Consider the following 26,161-nt stretch of genomic DNA (forward strand, 5'->3'; position numbering starts at 1 on the left):
GGATTGGGGGCAGGAGGAGAAGGGGGTGACAGAGGATGAGATGGCTGGATGGCATCACCGACTCGATGGACATGAGTTTTAGTAAACTCCGGGAGTTGGTGATGGACAGGGAAGCCTGTCCTGCTGTGATTCATAGGGTCACAAAGAGTCGGATATGACTGAGTGCTGAACTGAACTGAACAGAATTGCATATAACTTGTTTGAAGTTTTTAAGTGGAAAAATAGTAAGAATATTTTGGAGCCTTAATCATCACAACATCTTGTCAACAAACAGCTCTCTCTCTCTTTAAAGCTATTCTTCTTCATTCAAGTGAAACAGTTTAAAGTAGAGTAAAACACAAAGGATATGCATTAGAAAACTGTTCCACACTACAATGGGGTGCTTAGTAAGTTGCTGTCAATTTTGGAGTAGGTTATATTATCAGGAATGCTGGGAAGTAATTAAGGTGTCATTTTATTTAGATACCATTGCCTGATACAGTAGCCAATTTATTTTTAAATACAGCTATGCTAAGGCATCAAATATTGCTCAGGCGCTAAAGACAAGCAGACTGGTTTCAAATTCACTTACTAGCATGTGACTTTATCCAGGCTACTAAGCCCCTGAAGCATCAGTTTTTTTCACCTTTAACTTTAGTAAAATAATAGTACCTACTGTACCCTACTTATAGGGAGGTTTTATTAAATAATGTATATAAAATGTTTATAAAGTGTGAGTATGCTCATTCGCATCCAACCCTTTGTGGCCCCTTGGACTGTAGCCCACCAGGCTCCTTTGTCCATGGGATTTTCCCGGCGAGAATACTGGAGTGAGTTGCCATTTCCTCCTCCAAGGGGGTTATAAAGTACATATTGTTACAGCTTTTATTAGAACATGAGTACAACAAGGCAGAAGTAAGGGGTAGGATCACATTTAAAGTATTACAGAGAGCACTTTAGTCACTGTATAAAATTATTTCTTTTATCCTAAAGAATATGGTCTGATTTATAACACTACACTATTAACTGACTCATGATCAGATAGTTTTCTTATTATTTGTGAAGACCTGCTCAAATTGCCCCGTGAAAGAAACTCTTTTCTATGTTTTACTTTCTTACACATTTTCCTCTAATTCACAGATAGTAAGCATCCTATTCATTGTCTTTTCTTAATGTGTACCTAGTGAATTCCAAGAAGAGAAATGGATTCAGCAGCATAATATCAAGATGATATCTGTCATCAAAGAATGAGTGCTATTTTGACAGCAATTCACCTGGTGGCTGAGCATTTATCTCTGGTAACACTGGAAATTCAAACCTGTCAGCAGCCGCCAGTTAAATGGAAAGATTAGTAGAGCACATGTTCAACAAATAGGTTTACTCCAGAAAGATTCAACGGAGTCCTTATTTGGTTTTACACTTTCTCTATAAATTGTAGCTTTATTGATTCAAGAAGCTACATTGATTAAGTAAAAATAACTAAACAATTTCTTCCATTTACATATTAGAAGTCAACGAAAATTCTGAAGCATGTAAGGATCTTGAGTTTATCCAGTTGTAAGGTTAACATGAGGCTTCAAAATGAACATGAACATGTCAATCTAAATGTATGCAACTAGCGTGACAGTGGGGAAATTTGGGGGCTGATTAGTCAGCAAAATGCTAGAAGTAAAGGAAAATCACAAGAAAGCATTGCCCATTCATTGGTCAGCTTTTTAAATTTCTATAGCTAGTAATAGAAAATATAATGGGAAAGCCCCACAGAGACTGAGGTATGGAGTTTTTACCAAAACAAATTAAGCAAAAAAGCAGAGTAAGAGAGTGTTACAGGCTGAGTTGTGCTTCCTCCCATCAAAAAAATTCTTACATTGGAAATTCTAACCCCTAGCACCTCAGAACATAAACAGATTTGCAGATAAGGTCTTTAAAAGGATAATTCAATTAAGAATTGAGGTAATTAAGTATTAAGGTCTTTAGGGTCCATCCTAATATGACTAGTGTCCTAGAAAGGTCACATCTGAACACAGACTTGCACACTCACAGATGAAAGATGAGGTGAAGATAGAGGAAGTAGCTATCCGTAAGCTAAGGAGAGAGGCTTCAGAAGAAATCAATCCTGTAAACACAGATGTCTTGATCTCAGATTTCTAGCCTTCAGAATAAAGAGAAAACAAATGTTTAAGTCATTCCATTCTGTGCTTTGTTATGGCAGTCCTACCTAATAAAGAGAAAAACAAGAGGGCCAGGTTGGGGAAGGCCAGTATTCCACTTCTTCCAAGGTCATATCATGCCATCATCCCCATCCTTCCAAAGTGGTCATTACCCAGTCTCTAAGAACCTAGATCTTCAAGAGGGCATTTGAGGTATAAACATTTTCTTAATCTCCTTGGTGGTCTTTACTTAAATTTTTTTGTACATTATATTGGAACTAATCATTAACTCTCTTCCTGTTTCTTGACAATATTTCTGTAATAATCTTCATTCAAAGGAAGAAGCCTTTGACCAGTTGAGTGTTGGCAAAAGAAGTCACGGGGGTTGATGCATAGATTGACCCACTTAGATCAACACATAGGTTGACCTTCTCAAACATATACTATTATGATTGAACACTAGATATTCAAGTGTATGTATTATTTAAAATTTTCAGTTTTAAATTAACTAATAGAATCCAAAAGCATTAATAAAACAAGATAACTTATTGAAATATTAATGTTTGCTTGTTTTTTCTTTTCTTTTTTTTTCTTTTTTTGCTTCTCTGCCCCTATTATTATCTTCCACCAAAAGGGAGCCAGCCTTTGGAAGTCCAAGGATTTTGATGGTGTGGAAAACTTCAGAAGTAAGTTATACAATATATTCTTTTTGTCTTTTGAGAAAATGGCTGGAATGTTGACATAGTTAAAAATACAAACTTCACAACAAGCCTCACCATTCTCTAACATGTTTAGTTCTGTTTCTAGGAGACAAGTCAGCTCAACATTCATGAGCCCTAAACCAACAACAAAGAAAAGAAAAGATTATGTTAGGTGTATAGGCAGAGTTTACATGAGGAGGTATCTTTAAGAATCAAGGAGGCAAAAAAAGTAGATTATGGAATGGAAGATAGGATTCTAAATTCTACAGTAATGGGCATCTAAATACTTCTCCAGGGAAGTGCTGAACCAGGAAAGAGGACTCAGTCTTTTAAAAATTGGTTCTATGAACTATCTGTGCATGCTAATTTGCTTCATTCATGTCTGACTCTTTGTGAACCCATGGACTGTAGCCTGCCAGGCTCCTCTGTCCATGGGATTTTCCAGGCAAGAATACTGGAGTGGGGTGCCATTTTCTACTCCAGGGGATCTTCCTCACCCAAGAATTGAACCCGAGTCTCCTGCATTGGCAGGTGGGTTCTTTACCACTAGCACCACCTGGGATGCCCCATGGTGTACCTAGGGAGATGCTATATCTGTTACAAAAAGACAGAAAAACAGATCCAAAAGCTTGAAGAAAGGCAGTTTATTGGCTTACATGACTGAAAAGTTTAGGAATTATTTGATCACCATTAAAATGATACCCCAGGATACAGTTTCCCATTCTCTATCTCTATCTTTTAGTTCTATTCACTATATCATCAGTGCTATTATCCAGCAAACTCCTCTCTTGGTTTTAAGACAGCTTAACTTACATGATCTGAGCTTCATATTTTAAGGGAAAAATGAGATTATGTTATCCAGGATGGCCTCCCTGAGGTAAGGTATCATTCATTTCATTACCCCTGAACCTGTCACACACATTCATCTATGAACCAATCACTGTAGCCAGAGGAACGTGCTGTGCTGATTGGCCAGGCTAACATAATATGCATGCTTCTAGGTCTTGAGGTTAAAATCAGTTTTACCCAAACCACACTGGATGAGGTTGAAAAAAAATGACAGTTTTCAAGGACAAAAATGGTTACCAAAAATAGAATAGACAAGATTTCTAGATTCCACATCTAGCTTGAAAGCACAGAACTGCAGAACACCAAGGGAACACTGCAGACTTTGACAACATAAAGAAATGAAACTAGCATTATATAGTAAACAAGAGCTTAGAAGTCATTATCTCATTTGGTGGGATAGTGTCCAGATCTCCTGATTTCTGAAAGAGGAAGGATGCTCCTGTAACAATTGAGATGAAATTCTCATGCAGCATAGGAAAAGTACAACTTTGAGACCAATCTGAATTTATTTAATAGTATGTACAAAGTAATATTTCTTTTACACTTGGATTTGTGCATTAAGTTTAATATCCTTTCATAAAGATCTTAGACTTGCTTGTAAATGCTGACCCAACAAGGATACTGAACTTATAAGGTTAAATGATATCAATGAAATCATGAAAGGTCACCGCAGAAATGCCAACATATACGTATATATGACTTGGGATAATGTCATTATGACTATTCATCAACTAATGAATATGTAAAACTATAACCATCCATTTACTGAAACCTATCCTAAAAACTAGAGCATTTCTTACAAAGTTATCGCATGAATTTAAGAAAAATGAATAGAGTGGACAGAAAGTAATGTTTTACTTTAAGACAAAGCCTCTTTAAAGAAATAAAAATAAAAGAAGAAAACAAAATACATATATCACATTCCTCTTGATACCTCTCTGCTTTAACTCCTTTTTTGGGAAATATTAAAAATGTACATCTGTACTTCAGAAAGAAGAGAACTTTTTTACCAGCATTAGGATTGTGTTTTAATTTTTAAAAATGAAAACTAAATATGGATTCAAATATAAATTATATGGAAATATTTCAAGTCCTGAAAACATTTTTGCCCACATATTCCAGCAGAATAAATAATGAAACCAGATGACCTCCAGTGGTGACAGATGGGTTCGGCTTTTGACGATGTGATTCTTATATTCGCTCTAAGCTAGAACATCTTTAAACTTGATGAGGAATAAAGTGAAAATTTTATTACACAATATAAAATAAGACTCAGTCATATAAATTGCACGTGAACCTGGAGCATTAATTTGCAATAACTTGAGCTACATATAAATATATAAACATTTATTCTCTGTCAGTAAAGCAGAAGCAGTTTTACAATATAATAGTCCAGCTTCCAAGGATGGTGCAGGGTTGATAGTTAATTAGTTTTCTCCTTTATTTCACAAGAATATTTGAAAAATAATTCATTTTATTTCCCTTGATAATTTGGTTAACTGAATGATATGTTTCCCCAAGAGATATCTCCATGCCAAAAGTCAGTACCTTTAAAAGCCTAAGAAGTTTTCTTATTTGATTTATTTGTCTATCATTTAGAAATTAACTGCTCTCTATAGAAAGTTTATTTTATTATTGGGTTATGTAGTATTATTTTTTCCCTCTAGCACCCAAAACATTTATTTTAGAAAAATAGATTTTATTTTTATTACTCATTATGTTTTAATAAATAAGAAATCTAAAGAAACTTAAAATTTTATTATTTCTTAATAAGAAACCCAAACTTATATAAAAGTGTATATAAAGTTTCTTTGTCTCCCTCAGTATACTGAGATAAACTAAATGCCAACCATATATATGTTTATTTCATGGCAAGGTACCAAATTTTCCTCCTTTCTTTCCCAAGTTAGAGTTAGCTAGGAATCTTTTCATTTTGGTCTTAAATTGAATCAATGGGAGGCAAGTACGCATTCATTTTAGAATATATCACAGAATGATTTGTCACTATAACTTTCCTTAGGGAGCAATCTGCTACCAGATAAATGTTTTAGCTGCTTGCCATCAGATCATTCCAGTTATGGAATGCATCACTACTTTGACTCCTGTTTCTTTATTAGATTGGGTTGTAGACATTAGTATCTAATGTACATTTTTCAAGATACCAAGTATTGTTAAATCAAACAGTTAGGGAAAGTAGAGAGCTTCCTTTGTGACTCATTTGAACAAATATACCTGTGAAACAAAACTGTTGTTTAATTGAAATATTTAAGGCAAACTCACCATTTTTCTCAGTACTCTTTTCGCCTTTGCCTGTCAAGGAGAAGCTGTATGCAATGGTAAGTGAGAATACAGATTCTTCAGTTAGATTAATAGATAGGAAATCAAATTCTAAAGTGAATTTTTTTTTCAAGATGCAGAATTACTCAACATCCATAGGGCAATAATTATTGCATTCCTCTTGACAAAATTCACATATTTCTATGAGTTATTTACTTTTCTATCAATTTCCTACACCTTGGAGCTGTAAAAAGTTTGACAAAGAAAGTCACAGATAACCCAGCAGGCTGTTAAACAAGACTTCCAGGCATCTTTTTTGCACAGTCTTCCACATTTTTTCTTGACAATAAAATGAATAAGCAGAAGTATATTAGTTGTTTGATAAGAATACCATGTTGCACCTTCCAGATATAGAAGGAAAAAAAAAAAAGAAGACAACAAGAAAGAAAGAGGATGAACAGAAAGACAAGGGAAAGGAAAAAAAAAAAGCTGGAAAATAAAAACTTAAAGAAAAAGAGTCCAGAAAACAACAATCTAAATATGACACGACTAAAATATGATGCAAATTAAATGACTGAGGAATGTAGGAAAATACAATCCCCTTGACCTTGACTCTAAGAACATTTCTTTCAAGGAACAATCCAGATCCCACCAGATGTTATCTGCAGTGGCTAAAACTCACAGTCATAATAATGAAAATGGAACATATTTATCTTCATCCTTTGGAATCTGTTAAAACAACAGTGAAATAATAATTTATGGTTTACTCAAAAATATATGAATATGAAAGATAGAAAATACACTGCAGAAGAAACCAAATGTGTCTCAGCATTCCAAACAGAAAATAAAAGCAAACAATATGTCATCGCTAAGCAGTAAAAATAGCTAACATTTATTTAACATGCGAAACACCTCAGTAGGCAGTTTACATTGATCATCTCATTTATTCCTTACAAAACCACTATCAGTAGGGTGTGTTTTTATTGCCAGTTTACTACTAAGGAAAGTGAGGCACCAAGAAGTTTTGTAGCTGGTGATCAGATTACACAACGGAGTGTCAGAATCTGGACATAAACAGGGCAGTTTGACACCAAGGTCAACACAGGAGACTTGAAAACTAAGATTTCTAGAGCATGTACTACAAATACACTGAAAACCAATCATCTGTATTATAATTCTTTCTATAGTGAGTATTAGAAAAAATCTAAAACGGATGGGCACAAGGCAAATTTATGGCTTAATAGATCTAAGAGGCCCGAGAGTATAAATCACTTCAAGAGCAGCTTGACTCAAGGGCATACACAATGCCATCTCTCTCCATTTGCAGTTAGATTTTCCATGGCTTCTATATTTAGGTTTCATTTGGTATCAAGATGGTTCTCAGCAGTTATAAGTCCACATCTGCCAAGTTAAATTCCAAAGAGGAAAGGAAAGAGGGGAAAGGGAGAATATACTTCCACAGATGTGCTAGCCTGTATCTCTGCTGAATCATTTAGAACCATCCTCAATCAATCAATGTGACCAGAGCAATGTGAAGTTCTACTTGGCCTAATACACATATCTATTCTGGACCTAGAATCTGAACTAGAACAACCAAGTCATCATAGACTGGTCTTGAGATGTGTTCATTTCCTATGGAAAAATTGGGAACCTATTTACTTAAAAGGTTAAAAAATAATAATAATGGTAAAAATGAGATATCTAATATACAAATATATGCAGTCCTTCTTCAATTTGTAGGAATTACACCTCACCTTATATGTACACCTATATAGGATTTTTTTCCTCCAAAACTCTAACAGTATTGTAACTTCATTGTCTGAAACAGTGTGTGTAACTCTTAATAACTCATCTGATTGCTAGTAATAAAATATTGCTTATATCTAAAAATAAAAGGCAATGGGGTAATATATCATTTGACTACAAGAACTAATTAAGGAAATAATTTTATTTTTATCAGTTCTTTCCCCATAAGGCAGATACTCCAACTCCACAGTTTGGTAACATCTAGCCTGTAGTACTAAAACATTTACCATGACATACAACATATTACAAAAGCTAATCTAACTTACCTTCACGGCTGCCTCCCACAGCTCTCTCATTCTTACATATGAAACATGTCATCACTTTTGAAATGCTCTGTTCCTTCATTCTTTTATGGTTTTGTGCTTTCCCCTTTTTTTTAAGACTGCTGTTTCCTGTCTACCTGTCTTTTCAACCAGATGAATTGATAATCATCTCTCATAACTATGGGGCTTCCCAGGTGGCACTAGTGGTAAAGAACCCGTCTGCCAATGTAGGAGATGTAAGAGGCATGGCTTCAATCCCTAGGTTGGAAAGATCCCCTGGAGAAGGAGATGGCAACCCACTCCAGTATTCTGCTTGAAAAATCCCATGGACAGAGGAGCCTGGTGGCCTACAGTCCATGGGATCACAAGAGTTGGACATACCTGTGACTAAACAACAACAACATCATAACTAAATATATATAACTTCTTGGGAAATTTTCCCAGACAAGTCCAGGTAAGTTTATATGCTCCTACAGAGTGGGGTCATATGATGCAATTACATTATTAATTATATTTGTGTAGCTGGTATATTTCTTTACCCAAAGTGGCACTTTTCAGTGACAAGGATTGTGTTTTATTCATGTCTCTTTCTAGCACCTACTGTAACACGGTGTCTAGAACATAAGAGGAACTCATAAATACCATATTTTGTTAAATCTAAGATGTCATGCATTGAAGGTGTAAGACACATTATCATAGTACATACTAATAAGAAAGAACATAACTGCTTGAGCAATAGGGTTTTTATTTTATAATTCTTAATAGGCTTTATCATATAGTCCTGAAATTTCCTGAGTCTGAATTTCAGAATCTTTTTCAACTCAGATAGATTGATACCTGTTTTTTCCACACGTCAGCCTCTGTACCATTATCAACATCGATGATGCAGTATTTAATTAAAGGGTTCTCAACAATTATTCAGAACTTTATTTCAAAGTGCTGACATACTTTTATACTGGGCTTCCTTGATCTTAATTCACCAAGGACTCATTTTCCACTTCAACTGTACTTAAATGAACTTAAGTACTTTACTGATGAAAATGTCAATAGTTTATAATTGTCTTGTTTTATCACCAGTAAGAATAATCAAGATAGTGCATGCTTTAGGTTGAACTATATTAAAAATGAATAAATAACTAAAAGAAAATTTATATCTGATATTTATTTTTTTCTAACATATTATAATAAAAACTTTCCAACATGGAGAAAACTTGAAAGATTTTTGCAACAAATATCCATAGACATAGTACATAGGTGATACAATTAATACTTTGTTATACTTGCTTTATCACATATATATCATCAATTCATTTCTTTATTTGTCCATAAACCTATATTACTTTTGATGAACTACAAGTTTAGCTGCAGAATTCAGACTTTTTCATTTTAGCCATTCTAGTTGCTTGGGAGTTCCTCCAGCCTGCCTGGTTGTCAGAGGTCCCCCATCACCATCTGATGAGTATCCTCAGAGTGGAGAGACAAGGACTCTGTGTTTTTCCTCTCTGCCATCTAGCTCTGCCTCTATCTTTTTATTTTTTGAGTTGTAGAAAATTTGCAGTATTTCCTGGTTAACAGTTCTTTGTCAGATACAGGTTTTTACAATATCTGTATATTATATTTGTATTTCCTTGATGACATGTTTAAATAACCAAAGTTTTACTTGATGAGGTCTAATTTATCACCGTTTTATGGTAATTTCTTTTTAATGTCTTAGCAAACCTTAGCTTACCCACAAGTTGTGAAGAATGTCTCCCTCCTCATGTTTTTTATGATTCATAATATGGTAAATATTCTCAGATTGTGTCTTGAACATTATAAACGAAATGATATAGAAGTTCTAACTTTGATATTCCTCCAAACCTTCTTTTTTAAAAAAGACTAAATTTACAGTTCAAATGCAGATACCTCTAGGCCCGTTATACGTAAGTGTGTAACTCTCTGTAAATGTAATAGAAAAATATGAAAATGATAGTATATTATGATAATGAAATCAATAAATAATACAAAAGCCTGCTAATATGCCACTATTGATTTTCAGATCTAGCCTATTAGCAATTTTGAAGTATATAATACTGTTGACCATAGTCGCTATGCTGTGCATTAGATCTTCAGAACTTGCTCATATTCTTGTACTAAAGTGAAAGTGAAAGTGAAAATGAAGTCGCTCAGTCGTGACCAACTCTTTGTGACCCCATAGACTGTAGTCTACCAGGCTCCCCCGTCCATGGGATTTTCCAGGCAAGAACGCTGGAGTAGGTTGCCATTTCCTTCTCCAGGGGATCTTCCTGACCCAGGGATGGAACCCAGGTTTCTCGCATTGTAGGCAGACGCTTCACCATCTCAGCCACCAGGGAGGTCATTTAATACCTGCCCAATTACCCCACCATTATTGATTTTAATGCCTTGTATGAAAACATTGGAATAAATGTAAATGTATCAGTTGCCAATAATTTACCAGAAATAATCCAAATAATCTAAGTTTCTGAATGTTTTTAACATATAAAAGTTTTTCAGATTAGTTCTTGTAACAATTAAATCCAGCAGTTAATATTTTTTGTGTATCTACCTATACAGGCCTATAAAAAAAAAATTTGAGAATGATACACAGAAAGAAATAGAACACAACCATAAGAAAGAAAAACACAAATGGCATTAGTTAAAAAAAGATTAAGACTGACATTTGGAAAGAATTAGAAATAGAAAATAGGAAGTTATGAGATTAAAAAGTTTAAAAGGTAAACATAATTAAATCCAAATCAGAACCAGCTTTGCCAGAATGAAATACAAGTTAGAAATGGGAAGAATACTATGGAACATGTTTATAACAAACTGAAACCCCATCATAGGGCTGTGAAATCCAGCTGACATAAGGGCCTAGCAGGCAGATAACTGTAGTAACAATTGAAAAGAATGATTAAAGTTGAGTTTCATTAGAATGTAAGTTTGAAAGATACTCATCAAATAAAATCAAAGGTAAAGAATCTATAACAAATTGTAATAGATGATGCTTGAAACGTATGACTTCCAAGCAATACAATTTGGAATCTGACAATGTAAAAATATGTTTTCACTAGACAGATGAAAGAATACCACTTTGACATTCATTGCTTTCCAAAGTTCATCCTATTGCAACATATTTATTTCCCCAATCTCATGTATAAAATTTAAATGAATGTGTTTTTATTTAAATATTCACTTTCTTATTCTCTGTGAGAACTTGTGGTTCAGATATATTTGGAATGGAGTTATATTATGATTTTTTAGCCTGTGATGTTAAAGTTTCCTTCCCAATCCTAAGAGAATTGAATGAAATTTTCCATCTTGAACTTGTAGAAATGAATTGTCAAATGATAAAAACAATAAAACAAAATGTGTTCCATTTTGAAAGAACTTTAGAGAGGATTTGGCTCTCACACGAAAGAAATGATTGACATTTATATCCTAAAATTTCCAAGTTACCACTGTCTATGACCAATTCACAGACCTGCCTCAGATTCCATTTTCTAAAGCAGATAAACTGTGTAATAAATAATCTAGCTTCATTTTCAGTATGATTTTTAGATAAGAAAAATGTAGCAAAGAAAGATGGTAAGGTAGAAATTTTCACAGAAAGAAATGAAAGTTGTATTTACCCCAAATGTTTTTATTCTTATAGTAACTGAAGTTATCACTATTATAGGAGATAATAAGAAAATTAAAATAATAAAATAATAAGTGTTTACAGTTAAATTAGTAAGTAGGCTAACATTTTATTGCATATATAATGTGTGTGTATATATATATGTGTGTATGTATAGGTATTAAATATAACAGGTTACTTTGCATTCAGAAGTCTCATTGAATAGAACTTTTAACCTTAACTGGGGATCCAGAAAGTCCATTTAGTATCAAATAGCTGTGCTAATCACCAAATAAAAATCCTCAGTAGTTAGAGGCAATTTATGATTTTCCCAGTCTGTAGCAAATGCCATTGCCTGGAATTGACTGTGACTATGATAGCATTTGGCCACCTGATGTGAAGAGTTGACTCATTGGAAAAGACCCTGATGCTGGGAGGGATTGGGGGCAGGAGGAGAAGAGGACGACAGAGGATGAGATGGCTGGATGACATCACTGACTCGATGGGCATGAGTTTGAGTAAACTCCGGGAGTTGGTGATGGACAAGGAGGCCTGGCGTGCTGCGATTCATGGGGTCGCAAAGAGTCGGACACGACTGAGCAACTGAACTGAACTGAACTGGAGTGAACTGAACTGAACTGAATTGATGACAGCATTCGACTGTTCTGTAAACATGTATAATACTTTCTGGAAGGTTAGTTCCAATTTTTTTGTTAAGTTGATGAATGTTCTGGGTTCTCCTTTTTTGTGTGGTTATTTTTCAATTGACAAAATAATCTGTAAGTCCATTATGTACCCGGCAAAACAAACAAAAAAGAAAGTACAGCTCCTAACTTCCCAATAATCTGGGAAGAAAGCCTGAAACTCACTGGGAAGAAAGTCTAAGCTTTCAAAGGAGAATAGAAGGCAACTCTTCAGCTACACTTTCTTAAAGGCTTACTTAGGAATTGGCTTTCAGGTTAAGATCTAAGATGAACAAAGGCCACTGAAGCAAAAGCCCAACATTGTGAGAGAATGTTCCCCCAGGTTCTTGGAGATCTGAGAAACAACAGTCAAGAGAATCTCAACAGAGTAAAGAGGGAGATAAAGAAATGTTTCATTATTTCTATGCTGTAAAATGCACAAATATTCTTAATTTAAAAGATCCTAATAATTTGCTCACTTTCCACTTACTTCATAGTCCTGTAAACATTGGTCTAACATGTTTCTGGTAGCTTCTTCTCAATATTTTCCCTGCATTCATTCATTCTCATTCTACATGAGAAGCTTCAAATACTATTCCTACCAGGCTCATTTACTTCCCAAAGTGGAACCATTTACCATTTTTCTAAACGCCTCCTCTGCATGATCTAATGCGTGACCGTATCTTGCTCTCTCTCCATTTCTCCCCAGCCCTACAGGATAACCCTGTATGCTATGCTCAGTTGCTCAGTCATGTCTGACTCTTTGCAACCCCAAGGACTATAGCCCACCAGGCTCCTCTGTTCATGAGGATTCTCCAGGCAAGAATAATGGAGTGGGTTGCCATGCCCTTCCCCAGGGGATCATCCCAACTCAGATATCAAGCCCAGGTCGCCTGCATTGAAGGTGGATTCTTTACTATCTCAGCCACCAGGGCAGCCCACAGGTTGACCCTCTGCATCCTTAAAAGTCTGTCTCTCCTTCCTCTGTCCTCTCACCAGCCCTTTGTTCCTTCTTTATAATGCCTCATGTTGTATTTTGTCAGAATTTAGTGTTACCTGTTCCATTTTTATACATTCTTTACCAGATTTTATGTTTAGAAGAATAGGAGCCTTAAAATGAGTTCAATAGAAATGTAACTTTTAAAATCACTTATTTAAAATTTTTTAAAAATTACAATAACTCCAAAATCACTGCAGATGGTGACTGCAGTCATGAAATTAAAAGACTCTTGCTCCTTGGAAGAAAAGCTATGACCCACCTAGACAGCATATCAAAAAGCAGAGACATTACCAACAAAGATCCATCTAGTCAAAGCTATAGTTTTTTCAGTAGTCATGTATGGATGTGAGAGTTGGACTATAAAGAAAGCTGAGTGCTAAAGAATTGATGCTTTTGAACTGTGGTTTTTAGAGAAGACTTTTGAGAGTCCCTTGATCTGCAAAGAGATCCAACCAATCAATCCTAAATGAAATCAGTTCTGAATATTCATTGAAAGGACTGATGCTGAAGCTGAAACTCCAATACTTTGGCCACCTGATGTGAAGAGCAGACTCATTGGAAAAGACCCTGATTCTGGGAGGGATTGGGGGCAGGAGGAGAAGGGAACGACAGAGGATGAGATGGCTGGATGGCATCACCAACTCGATGGACATAAGTTTGAGTAAGCTCTGGGAGTTGGTGATGGACAGGGAGGCCTGGTGTGCTGCAGTCCATAAGTTCGCAGAGTCGAACATGACTGAGCGACTGAACTTCCAAAAACGTTTTTGTCAAATCATACTGTGGTTTTCAAGTTCTTCAGATATATAACTCTTCATTCACTTTTTATAATTTTCAAACTCCCCATTAACTTCCTGAAATTAAGTTCATAGACAAAATTACTTACCAAGATAGAGTTAAAAATAATTTCTCCTATTAGCATTTGCAAGATTAAATAAAATAATTTGTAATAAATCACAGCTTTCCTTTCCTCTGTCAATAATCAATCAAGCAGGTCTACACTAACTGAGACGAAGTGGCCAGAGGGCCACTTTATGTAGAATAAGAGTAGGTTCATAATCATAGAAGCTGATCCATACTGTATACATTTGTTATCTTAAATATTATCATTGGGATTACTGTTATTTATTTTATTTCCTACAATATGAAACACTGTTAGTAAATTCTAAAACAGAATAATGGATAATTCCCTTGATTTATTCAATAGTACATGCCTACAAAATTGTGCCAGTAAAATTATGCAAAAATATCCTTTGTGTTTATATGTAAAATGAAAGAAGTTTCTATTCTCAAGTAATCACAAGGGAATTTTTCCATTTGCAAGACTGAAATATTTAGAAGTCTTTGAGTGAAGTCACTCAGTCGTGTCCGACTCTTTGCAACCCCGTGGACTGTAGCCTACCAAGCTCCTCCGTCCATGGGATTCTCCAGGCAAGAATACTGGAGTGGGTTGCCATTTCCTTCTCTAGGAGATCTTCCCGACCCAGGGATCGAACCTGGGTCTCCTGCGTTGCAGGCAGACACCTTAACCTCTGAGCCACCTGGGAAGCCTTTAGGACACAGTAAAATTATGTTGTATGTGGGACTCTCCCCACATTCTGTGATTTCTAGTACTCTGATATAAGTAAGAGCCCTGAACGCTTTTAGTGCAAAAGGATAGTGGCAACTACAAACCTGCTCCACAAAGTTCCGATCCTACTCGGCTCTCAGGAGTTAATGTGAATTTTAAAATACCCTATTTAAGATGAATTTTCCTCAGAAAGAGGTACCCAACACCATCACTGTCCAAGATATAGTGAAAATATTTCTTAGTGATGGGAAAGTGTTTGAAAATCTCACTCCTTCCTGTTCTCTAGAACCTAATTTTTAGACAATTGTTTATAGCTTTCAAATTTATGTTATAGTGTGCAGCTAATAAGTGGTCAGACCAACTGTGTGTATGTGCAGGTGTTATCTTTGGAGCACAAAGTAAGTACCTTAATAAGTATTTGCTGAATTGGATTTAAATTCATTACAATCACTACATGCATCACCCTTTCTCTGTTTTTTTTTTAAATATTTTGCAAAATTAGAATTGTTAAGGTTGCCCCCAAGTGCTTTGCACAATACTGTGTACATTATAAGATTAAGTAAAGTTTCTTGAGTAAATTAATAAGTGAATGACTGAAAAGCTAATTGTTAGGCAAGAGGTTTAGCAAGAGACCTCAGATGATCTGCATTCAGCTTCTATCTTGTCAACTCTAAAATGATTGCTTTAATTTTCACCATTCTTGTAATTTTAGAAAATATGACTATTGGATTTTGCAGCTGAGATTAGAGCCTCTTTTTTCTTTCCTGGACCTACTTGTGTTTGCAGTTATACCGAGAGCGACAAATGCACAACCATCTTTGCATTGTTTGAATGCTCCTGTGCCACAAGCTATGAGTAAATTGACACAACTGGATGGCTTAGGTCAGGAAAGAACACTCAGACGCCAGTTTCAAGGCTGTTTAGCCAACGTAGGGGTTCAATGCCTCATACACCCTGTCAGCGCAGGAAGCCTCTGCAACAGCAAGGTTGCTGAAGTGCTGTATAATGGAAAGTGTAGACCCTGTTGGATCAAAAGCAAACAACTATGAAACAGGGAGCTCTTGATAACCACAAGTGTATTTAAAAACAGCCTCCCACCATGCGATGACTTTAGCCAGCTGTGTAAATTTGCCTTGGGCTGAACCAAACTTTTGCTGATTCCTAATTAGGAAAACTCAGGGTATGCACCTTTTGGAGTCAAGAAAATGAGACAGTGGTGGGAGTAGGGGAGAATCTGAGTACCTGGGTGCTTTGGAGCAAGAAAACTAACTGGATGCAATCATAATATAAACTTTGCTAGATGAAAAGATCATAGAATAAATGTTGGGAATAAATGTCTCACTGATTTGTCTCCCCTTGCTTGCTTGAATAATAGAGCACTAAATCAGCCATCAATACCAGACAGTGTTTCTCTATCCAGAGAAATGTAAAATGGTAGTTATTCATTACCTTATAGCAATGCAGAGAGGCCAACATATCTTTATAGTACCCCTTTTTTTAAGAGTCAACAAATATTTATTGCCTACATACTTTGTGTGAGAAGGTGTTATGTTTGCTTAGTACATACCTCTGAAATACTACCACTATCCTTAATTTATGTTCTAATAATAAATTCAAAAACAAATGAAAATTATGTATGTGTGGAAAGAGAGAAAGGGAAGGGGAGAGAACATAGGGAATATATAATAAGCTAGTATAATAGTCTAGTGTGACACAGAGAAATGAAGATAGGAAGTTTGAAGATGGGTTCTTCTTTTACTGGGGCAGTCATAGAGGACCTCTCTGAAATGACATGAGCTTATATCTTTTCATTTATAAAATATGTGCTATGGTACAGGAATTTTCTATCAGTTTGGCAATATCTGTGAACAAAGATGCCTACATCACTTACCTTTAAGTCAATGGTAAAGAGCGAGTGAGAACAAAAATTGCTTAATAAACATAATAAATAATGTGATAGAACATGGCATGTGCTTAGGGAAAAAATGATGCAGAGAAAGGAAGCTTGAAAGAGCTGGTGTCAAGTTGTCATTGGACTAGGTGGTCAGGAAGCTTGTTGAGGAGGCAGTGTTTGATCAAATATTTGAAAACGTGAGGATACCTGCTAAGGATTATTTGGGGTCAGGGTATTCCAGGCTGAAGAAATATCTATTCAAAATTTGAGGGTGGTTTGCTTAGGGATTTTCAGAAAAAAACAAGAAAGTCAGTTACAAACAAGGCAGAGCTGGGAAGGGGAAGAGAATTAGGAGATGATTTCAGAGGTTTCTAGGTTTAGTTCTGAATAATGAGGCTGAAACGATAAGTCAGTTCTTTACCTCACCAACGGGTGTTTCTCTTTTTGAGAGGAAAGAAGCTTTGAGATTAGGAGGTGAATCTGCTCAGAATAAACTCTGTTTCTCGATCTGTAAAAATCTTGACCCCCAAGCCCCATCTACACACCTATACCCGCTTGCATTCTTGGTAGAGAGAAATACTAGTCTGAGCCCATGGTTCACCACCCTGCCTGAGACCAGCACAACTTATTTAGCCACATACATGCCAGAGGCCCACTTGGTGAGGCGGATTCAGATCTGGATTATGACACAAGCGTCTCTTTTGGTTTAAAATCTCCCTGAGGGAGACGCTTGTGTCATAATCCAGATCTGAATCCGAAGTAATTAGCCCCCAACTAATAAAAATAAATGAAAAAAAATAAAAATAAATAAAAATTAAAAATAAATAAAAGCCACTTTACAGATAAAAAATAAAATAAAATAAAATAAAATAAAATCTCCCCGAGGTTGCTTTGATAGGCAGTCAGTTATAGAATCCACTGCCCTGAATCTACTCAGTATGGTCTGAGCCAGTGTTGTCTGGGAGTTTGTTAGTAACATAGAATCTCAGACCTTATCAGAGAACTGTGAATCAGACTCCCTGTTCTAACAAACTCAAGAGAGGTGTATAGCACGTTCAAGATTGAGATATACATCTCTACATCATTGTCCTACTTCTCTACTCTTTTACACTTAATCTGTGTAGATATACCCAAGCACTTCAAACCTATTTCTTAGAGGGAAATGAGTGTAGACCAAAGAAATAAATAATCTTTCCCCCCAAGAGAAATTCTTCCTGGGACTTCCTGTGAAAATCTGTTCTGCTTTCTCACAGTATTTTTATAACCTGGAAACAATTTGTAAAAAAGTATATGTGGTCAGAAATCCATCATGCTAATTCTATGTTATTTGATATCATAATAATATAATTGTTTATTAATTCATTGGTGAAACAGTTTTTATGAAGTTTTTTCTGAAGCATTCTTGAAATTGAAAACTTTTTTCTCTCAGCTTAAAAGGATGAGTAGGCTCTTCTGAATGTTTAAAATTTTAAAAAATGATCAAATTCATACAAAAAAATTTAGGGGGTGCATTTTCAGGGTCTGGTAAACAACATAAGTTTTTTTTTTTCATTTTGTTTTCTTTTCCCTCTTTGTTTTTAATAAGTAGACATGAATATTTAATTATGGGCTCAGAATTTCTTCATGTAAGTTTTTAAGAATAAATACTAGCCTATAATTGAAATAAAATATTTTTTATCAAAAAATGGAAAGGAAAGTATTTAAGATCCCTTTTTCATATATATGTGCATACATAATATATGTTACATGCAGTAACATATCTAACAAATAATAAACTTCAAAAACATATATAATTATGTCCATATAATTTCCACAGCTGCCAGAGTAATCATCTCACAAACTCCAAAACTACCAACAAAGAACAAATAAATATATCAGAAGACATTTTTCTCTTTAGGTTCATGACAAACAAGATTTATAATTCAGATTCAACCATCACAGCTGAAAGTGAATACATTGCAGAAATAGAACCTGTGATATTAGCTATGGTGAACAATGAATTAAAGCCATTCCCAATGACTCACAGTTTTTCTTTTTTCCCTGTTCTGGCAGCCAGTCGAAAAACTGGTAAATCTACTTAATATCTACTTTTGCAGCTAGGGGTGCTGCTTCATCATTAAGAGTCCATGCTTTATGACATGGGAATAATTCATTTGAAAACAGGCAAGTCTGGACTTCCCTGGTGGTCCAGTGCTAAGACCCCCTGCTCCCAATGCAGAGAGCCCAGGTTCGATCCCTGGTCAGGGAACTAGATTCCACATTCTGCAATCAAGAGTTCACATGCTGCAACTAAAGACTGAAGATCCCGCATGCGCCAACTAAGACCTGGCACAGCTAAATAAATAAATATATATATATTTTTTAAAAGAAAAGCAAAGGGAAAAGGCTGATTTGCTAAATGATATTTAATCCAATTCTGTGTGAATATCACTCTTTGGTAGGGTCACCATAATGATGAAAGATCATTAATTGAGCCACAGATCAGCAAAATAAGTCATTCCGGAGAGCAAAGTAAGTAAAATACTTTGCAAGGAACTTCAAAACACTGACACAAGCTTTAACAGCTGGCCTGTATCTTCTAAAGCTAAACTTGACCTAAAACTTTGTCAGATAAAATATACCACATGTAAAAGTGTTGTTCAGTCGCTAAATTGTATCTGACTCTTCGGGACCACATGAACTGCAGTGCACCAGGCATCAGTCCTTCACTGTCTCCGGGAGCTTGCTCGAACTCATGTCCATTGAGTCAGTGATGTTATCTCACCACCTCATCATCTTCCAACCCCTTCTCCTCTTGCCCTCATTCTTTCCCAGCATCAAGGTCTTTTCCAATGAGTTGGCTCTTTTCATCAGGTGGCCAAAGTATTGGAGCTTCAGCTTCAGCATCAGTCCTTCCAATGCATGCTGTGCTTGTTGTACTAAGTCGCTTCTGTCATGTCCAACTCTTTGCAACCCCGTGGAGTGTAGCCTGCCAGGCTCCGCTGTCCATAAGACTCTCCAGGCAAGAATACTGGAGTGGGTTGTCATGCCCTTCTCCAGGGGATCTTCCCAACCCAGGGATCAAACCCAGGTCGCCTACATTGAAGGTGGATTCTTTACCATCTGAGCCACCTGGGAAGTCCCTTCCAATAAATATTCAGGGTTAATTTCCTTTAGGATTGACTAGCTTGATTTCCTTGCTGTCCAAGGGACTGTCAAGAGTCTTTTCCAGAACCACAGTTCAAAAGCATCAATTCTTTGATAGCCTTCTTTATGGCCCAATGCTCACATTGGTACATGACTATTGAAAAAACTACAGCTTTGACTATACTTTTTGTTGGCAAAGATATGTCTCTTTGTTTTAATATGCTGTCTAGGTTTGTCATGACTTTTCTTACAAGGAGCAAGTATCTTTTAATTTCATGACTATAGTCATGGTCCACGTTGATAAAAGTGTTATTGTAAAACAATTCATAGATTTCACATACAATATTTAAATTTAGCTATGTTATAAAAACAAAAGCAGGTAATAAGTAAGGGTTGGCTAAAAATTTACCAACATTTTATTTAAGTGCTATTACTAGTCAAAGATTTGGATAAATTACACTGTTTTTGTCTATAAACTATTAAATCTAATTTGCTTTAAGCCTTTTATTATCTCAGAGATCAACCATACTGACCACTAAGTGCAACTGGGCATCCTTGCCAGTGTCCTGTGGTAAACAGAATGATCTCAGGCAAGAAGAAAACCTCAAATAAATATCTCTGCTATTATTATATCCCATACTTCATTATGTCATATTTATTCTTACTGGTCTTTCCTATGTGATTGTTTGAGAAATAAAGGAACAAAGTAAATACTATAGAGATTTTAGGGCTGTTTAAAAATGTTTATTAAAAACTTTTCCAGATGACTTTCTGGTTTATAGTATTATGGGTGATTTTATTTAGTTGTATATTTCTTTTTTTAGTATTTTCCAAGTTTCTGTAAGTATATATGAATTACTTTCAAAATTTAAAAAGAAAAATATTTCAAAAATATACCACGTGAGTATTGTAAGTGGAATGAATATTATAATGATCAAGAATGTCTGCGTGCTAAGTCGTTTCAGTCATGTCCGACTCTGCAACCCTATGGACCATAGCCCACCAGGCTCCTCTGTCCATGAGATTCTCCAGGGAAGAATACTGGAGTGGATTGCCATGTTCTCCTCCAGGAGATCCTCCCGACCCAGGGATTGAACCTGTGTCCCTTACCGACCCCTCCTGCACTGGCAAGTGGGTCCTTTACCACTAGTGCCACATGGGAAGCCCCAATGATCAAGAATAATAGTAGTACCAAAAAAAAAAGAAGGATATCATTACCAGTAGATTTACTCAGTGGCATGATAATATCTTGTATTGCTAATTTGTGCCTTTTCACTCTTGTTAGTTTCCTTTTTTTAAGTTATGACTTTGGGCTCCTTTTCCGCAGAAGCAAAGAAACTTCTTTGCAGGCCTCCTGTCCTACCCTCGTCTCATAAAATTTTAGTTTATAATGAGTATTGAGACAACTGAGGGCTTGAGGGAGAAAGGAGGAGGCTAAGAAAATGTCTTTGCAATGAGAGATAGTGAAAGAAAGGCTGTGTGGTGGATTCAAGGAAGCCTGATTCTTTACACAGGTGTTTCACAGGAGGCTAAAGCTGGGCATTTGGTAAAGTTTGGACTAATTTGTGCATCTGAGTGGAATATGACATATATTCACCAAACTGCTTGCTTCATGGAGTTACACTCTGTGGAAAAATATTTCTCACAGTAAATGACACATATCTTTTGTATTCAGATCCCCAAAATATCCATTAAAGATAATGTCAATCACTGAGTCCTTCCCAGACTTACTGAATCAGAATTTCTGAGGAGTAGAAAGCAGTCATTTAAATAAGCTTCCCCAGTCACTTTAATCACAGTAAAGTTTGAATACTATCATTATAAAGGCCTAAATGAATATGTATTAAAGACTTCTATATTTAGAAAATCAGCATTTATCATGTCATTACACATATTAATTTTAACCCTGGGAACAAATCTCTCATATTTTCCCCAAACAGAAGGTCTCCTTTGGTCCGCAACAAGACGGGACAATGAGAAGCAAGCAGTGACTATTTAACTGAAACACCATTCTCTTCCCTTTCCACATTCCTGACCCATCAGAGCATTGACTGCAATGGACAGCAGGTGATTAAGTCCTTATTTTACCACGTTCACTGGCTTCCATTTGCTTCTGTCTAATCTAAGGCAAATAAACGTATTTTTTCTTCCAAAAAGACTTTTTGTGGAAGAAGATACCCACAAAGACAGATGCTTGGGAAATGCACAGCAGTGGACATTCTTTCTCATTGGCCCACAGCCCCCTGGATACGATTTAGGAATTGGGAGGAGGATCACAGGTGTGACTGAAACTGCTGGTATCTACATGGTTGACAAATTAGCCTCGAGAGAATAGAGTGTATTTAGTATGAATCTGGACCACAGTCACCCTGAATTATCATTTGTCATAGTATATGTGCATATAAACATTTTACACAAATTTTCCACTAACAAACACCCATTTCCATTCCATCCTCGTGATGAGTCCTCAGGATACTGAAAATTGGAGTACTCAAATCTGAGCCAGACCTGTGAGCTACACCTAAATCCCCGTGTCTCATCCGTAACAGTTCTGTTAAAGCTTCTTCTACACTCCCTATCTGCAGTTTGTTTTAAATAGAAAAACAGACCTGTGATATTTACTCAGATCCTTGTATTGAATTCCCTTGATTGCACTAGTGAAGAGGCAGAACTGATTCTCGAACTATACTAGATTTTATGGAGTTTCTTTTTTTGTTTTAAAGTATGGTTGATTTACCACGTGTAAATTTCTGCTGTGCAGGAAGTGATTCATTTATACATATATAGACATTTTATTTTTATCTTCTTTTCTATTTGGTTTATCACAGGATATTGATTACAGTTCCCTGTGCTACATAGTAGGACCTCGTTTATCCATCCTGCATATAATAGTTTGCATCTGCTAACTGAAAACTCCCAATCTAGCCTTCCCCCACCCGCCCCCCACTTGGCAACCACAGGTATGTTCTCCGTGTCTGTGATAGACTGTACATTTTTGAGTGAGTTTTCTTAGGGAGGGGTGTGGAAATGCAGCCTAAAGGGCAGTATCCAGGATGTAGAAAAAGGCATAGGTTTTGATATAAGGGAGTATGACTAGTTTCTGGGAGTCTGTCCGTGCTAAACTGAATTCTTCTGAAAATCTTTTGGTTAAATAGCTTATGATAGCATAAATGTTTTCCTAACATGCATCATAAAAAGACATTTTTTTCCTTATTCTCACAGGGTAGATATATGATATGTGATTAGGAACCTCTAATTAACAATTGACTTTAATATCTGCATGAACTTCAACAAAAAGACAAATTAAACATAATGCAAGCAACATACAATGATTCCTTGCTATTTTAATGTTGTTCTTAGAGGATAGAGAGGGACTACCTGTTCACTGACTCCATCTCAATGAAGTGATATAATTACAATTGCCTTTTATCACAACCCATTGTTTATACCCAAGAAGAAGTAATAAAAATTGCCAAAATCCCTCTCCACTTTGCAAGTGATTCATTGTAAACTAAACCTTCTGGGGAAGTTCAGCTCTGCTCAGAGTTTTAGAAAAGGAGTATGAAGAGAAGGCCTCCTTTTAATCAGGACTAAAGGATGAAACCTACGAGGATAGAACCTAAATGTGTTTAATACTATTTGAGATTAAAGAATAAGAGGCACAGTGAATTGGTCTCTACCTTCATTTAAACTTTGCTTATATTAAAAGGACCAAATTAAAATTATATGCTGAGATTTGCTTTAAAATAGTTGTGAAATAGATTAAACAAGATTGGCCAATCCTTTAAAATTATTCAAGTTGGGTCAGTGAAACGCAACAGGATTTATTATCTCCTTCTCTCTTTTTTGTGTATGTTTTAAAATATGATAAAAACTAATTGTGTTTTAGCTCAGAGAATGGTGCCCTCTCTAATTTTTCCACATTTTTTCACAACTAGAATCGGCTATAATCAGTGTATAGTTCTGTATTTTTCTTCTATGCTTTTGGAGTTAAATTCCCTATTTAACCTTAATTTCTCAATAAAGCCTCATAAACTTATAGCTTTTGACATGTAATACAAAGATACAGCAAAGTTTGACCTTTTGCATATCAACTTTTCTGTTGAAAATATTGTAGCATTATCATGGACAGGAAATGGTCTGATGCTTTAGGCTGTAATCAGAAGGTTCAGTAAGTGTTGTGCGTGCTCGCTCAGTTGTGTCTGACTCTTTGCAATCCTTTGGACTGTGTTCAGCCAGGCACCTCTGTCCATGGGGTTTTCCAGACAGGAGTATTTTTCCTTCTCCAGAGGATCTTCCCAACCCAGGGATCAAACTCACATCTCTTATATCTCCTGCATTGGCAGGTGGGTTCTTTACCAGCTGAGCCACCAGGAAGCCTGGAGTCTATTTTAGAAGTGGTGGAGAGTAACTAGTAGCCACACACACACTCACACACACACACACACACACACACACATGCTCATCATGCTTAGGAAAGCATGTGTAACTGCGACAGTACTTGTGTCTTTACGTCAGGAAGCATAGTTGGTGTCAGGCCCTGACTTGTAGCATTTGCTGCTTTTTGTGCTGTACCTACTTCCAAAGGCTGATTTCCAGCTTCCAAAGTGATGTCACAGATGCAGAGCTGAAAAATGTAGCTCATAGTCAGTTCTCAGGGGCCCATATGTACCTGCTCCTGCACATTCCTCCTTTCATAGCACCGGAACTTGAAACTGTACCTTGCTAGTTGGCACTTGGCCATTTTGCATTCCTCATGTCATTCAAAGAGTATATAGGCAAAGAGTATATAGTATCCTGGCTGGGGGAATGGATCCTCACAAACAAGGAGAAACTGTAAGGAAAGAAAAACTGTCAGGAACGTCTAGAATTCTCCTAGAGCTTTTCTCATCACTTCCATCCCAAGCAGTAATAGTAACGGATAATAGGAGCAAAACAAACATATGAGCAAATAAGTCAGCAAACAGATAGATGAGGTATGTTCACTAATGACTCAGACCCCTCAGTGAACCTTTCCATCACTACCAGATGAAGAACATCCGCCAGCTCATGTCTTGACAGATAGATGGAATGTGCAGTCAGTCAAGATCATTAGCTATTAATTCGTCCAAACCTAAGAGGGTTTCTGGCATATTTATGTGCTCTACACATATTTGGCAACTGAGTAAAACTTATCTTCTGATACCTGGTTGGGCTTCTCTAGTGGCTCAGTTGGTGAAGAATCTGCCTGCAATGCAAGAGACCTGAGTTCGATCCTGGCTTGGGAAGATCCCCTGGAGAAGGAAATGACTAACCCACTCCAGTATTCTTGCCTGGAAAATCTCATGGACAGAGGAGACTGGCAGGCTGCCGTCCATGGGGTCCCAAGAGTGAGACGCGACTTAGTGACTAAACCACCTCAACCACTGTTACCTGGTTAATTATGTAAATTGTCTTTAAACCCAGTGTCGTTTCTGCTATTAACTAAATTATCAAATATATTAATGACTCTATTGCTTGTTCCCCATAAATGTGTGCCAAAGTATAACAGAACTGACCAAATGAACTTTGCCATCCTAATAAAAATCTTCTGGGTCATCCTGATTAGAGATTCCCAGATTTCTCACTTTGCTTTACATTGTATTGATGTAAAAAAAAATTCTGGAGAAGTAAAGGCAAAATATGCTCCTTCAGTCAGCTTTAGTAGAGGGTACAAAGAAATCACCATTATCTTGGATACTGAGCTCAAAGAAAGGAAAACATCATACCTGTGATCGATATCATTTGCTGGTTCTCAGTACCACCCCTGACCTTCAGACTTCTCTCAAAGAATGCAGGGGAAAACAATGAAAAGCCATTTTCCCCAGGCCTACTTCATAGCTGGGAAGTAAAGAAGGAGAGGAGGCGTGAGTATCTTATTGCCACTGCAGACAGGTATGTGTGCATGAGCAGGTAAGCAGCAAACGAAGGGTATTGTTGGCAGTCACAGGAATTTCTCCTGAGTGTATCCATTTCAGTGCTCTCTGCCTTTAAGATCATACTGGAAGCTTCCCAAGGCTTTCCCAAGCCATCCTGGAAAGAACCCACTGGTACTTCAGGCAGCTAAGTTCACTCGTGTTGATTTCCCTGTTCTACCTTCATTTTTCCATATCCTGAAAGTGTCTTTCCTGGTGGTCACATCCTCTGCCCTTGCAATGGTTTAGAAAGCCTCTAGTTACCCATGTAAATGCCTTTCCTATTATCACACTAATGTAGAATCACTTCTGAA

At 36.4% G+C, this 26,161-nt stretch overlaps 1 long non-coding RNA gene and 1 other non-coding gene across 2 annotated transcripts; one reads left to right on the top strand and one right to left on the bottom strand.

Moving 5' to 3' along the window:
* Positions 1 to 2,254: 2,254 nt before the first annotated feature.
* Positions 2,255 to 21,994, top strand: LOC110130998 (uncharacterized). Its single transcript, XR_002312038.2, has 3 exons — positions 2,255 to 2,342; positions 2,764 to 2,815; positions 21,855 to 21,994. It is a non-coding gene; the product is annotated as an uncharacterized lncRNA (long non-coding RNA).
* On the bottom strand, positions 14,800 to 14,871 carry TRNAC-GCA (transfer RNA cysteine (anticodon GCA)). Its single transcript has one exon. It is a non-coding gene; the product is annotated as a tRNA-Cys (tRNA).
* Positions 21,995 to 26,161: the final 4,167 nt, after the last annotated feature.

This window comes from Odocoileus virginianus, chromosome 24 (genome assembly GCF_023699985.2).
Source record: "Odocoileus virginianus isolate 20LAN1187 ecotype Illinois chromosome 24, Ovbor_1.2, whole genome shotgun sequence".
Classification (NCBI taxonomy): Eukaryota; Metazoa; Chordata; class Mammalia; order Artiodactyla; family Cervidae; genus Odocoileus; species Odocoileus virginianus.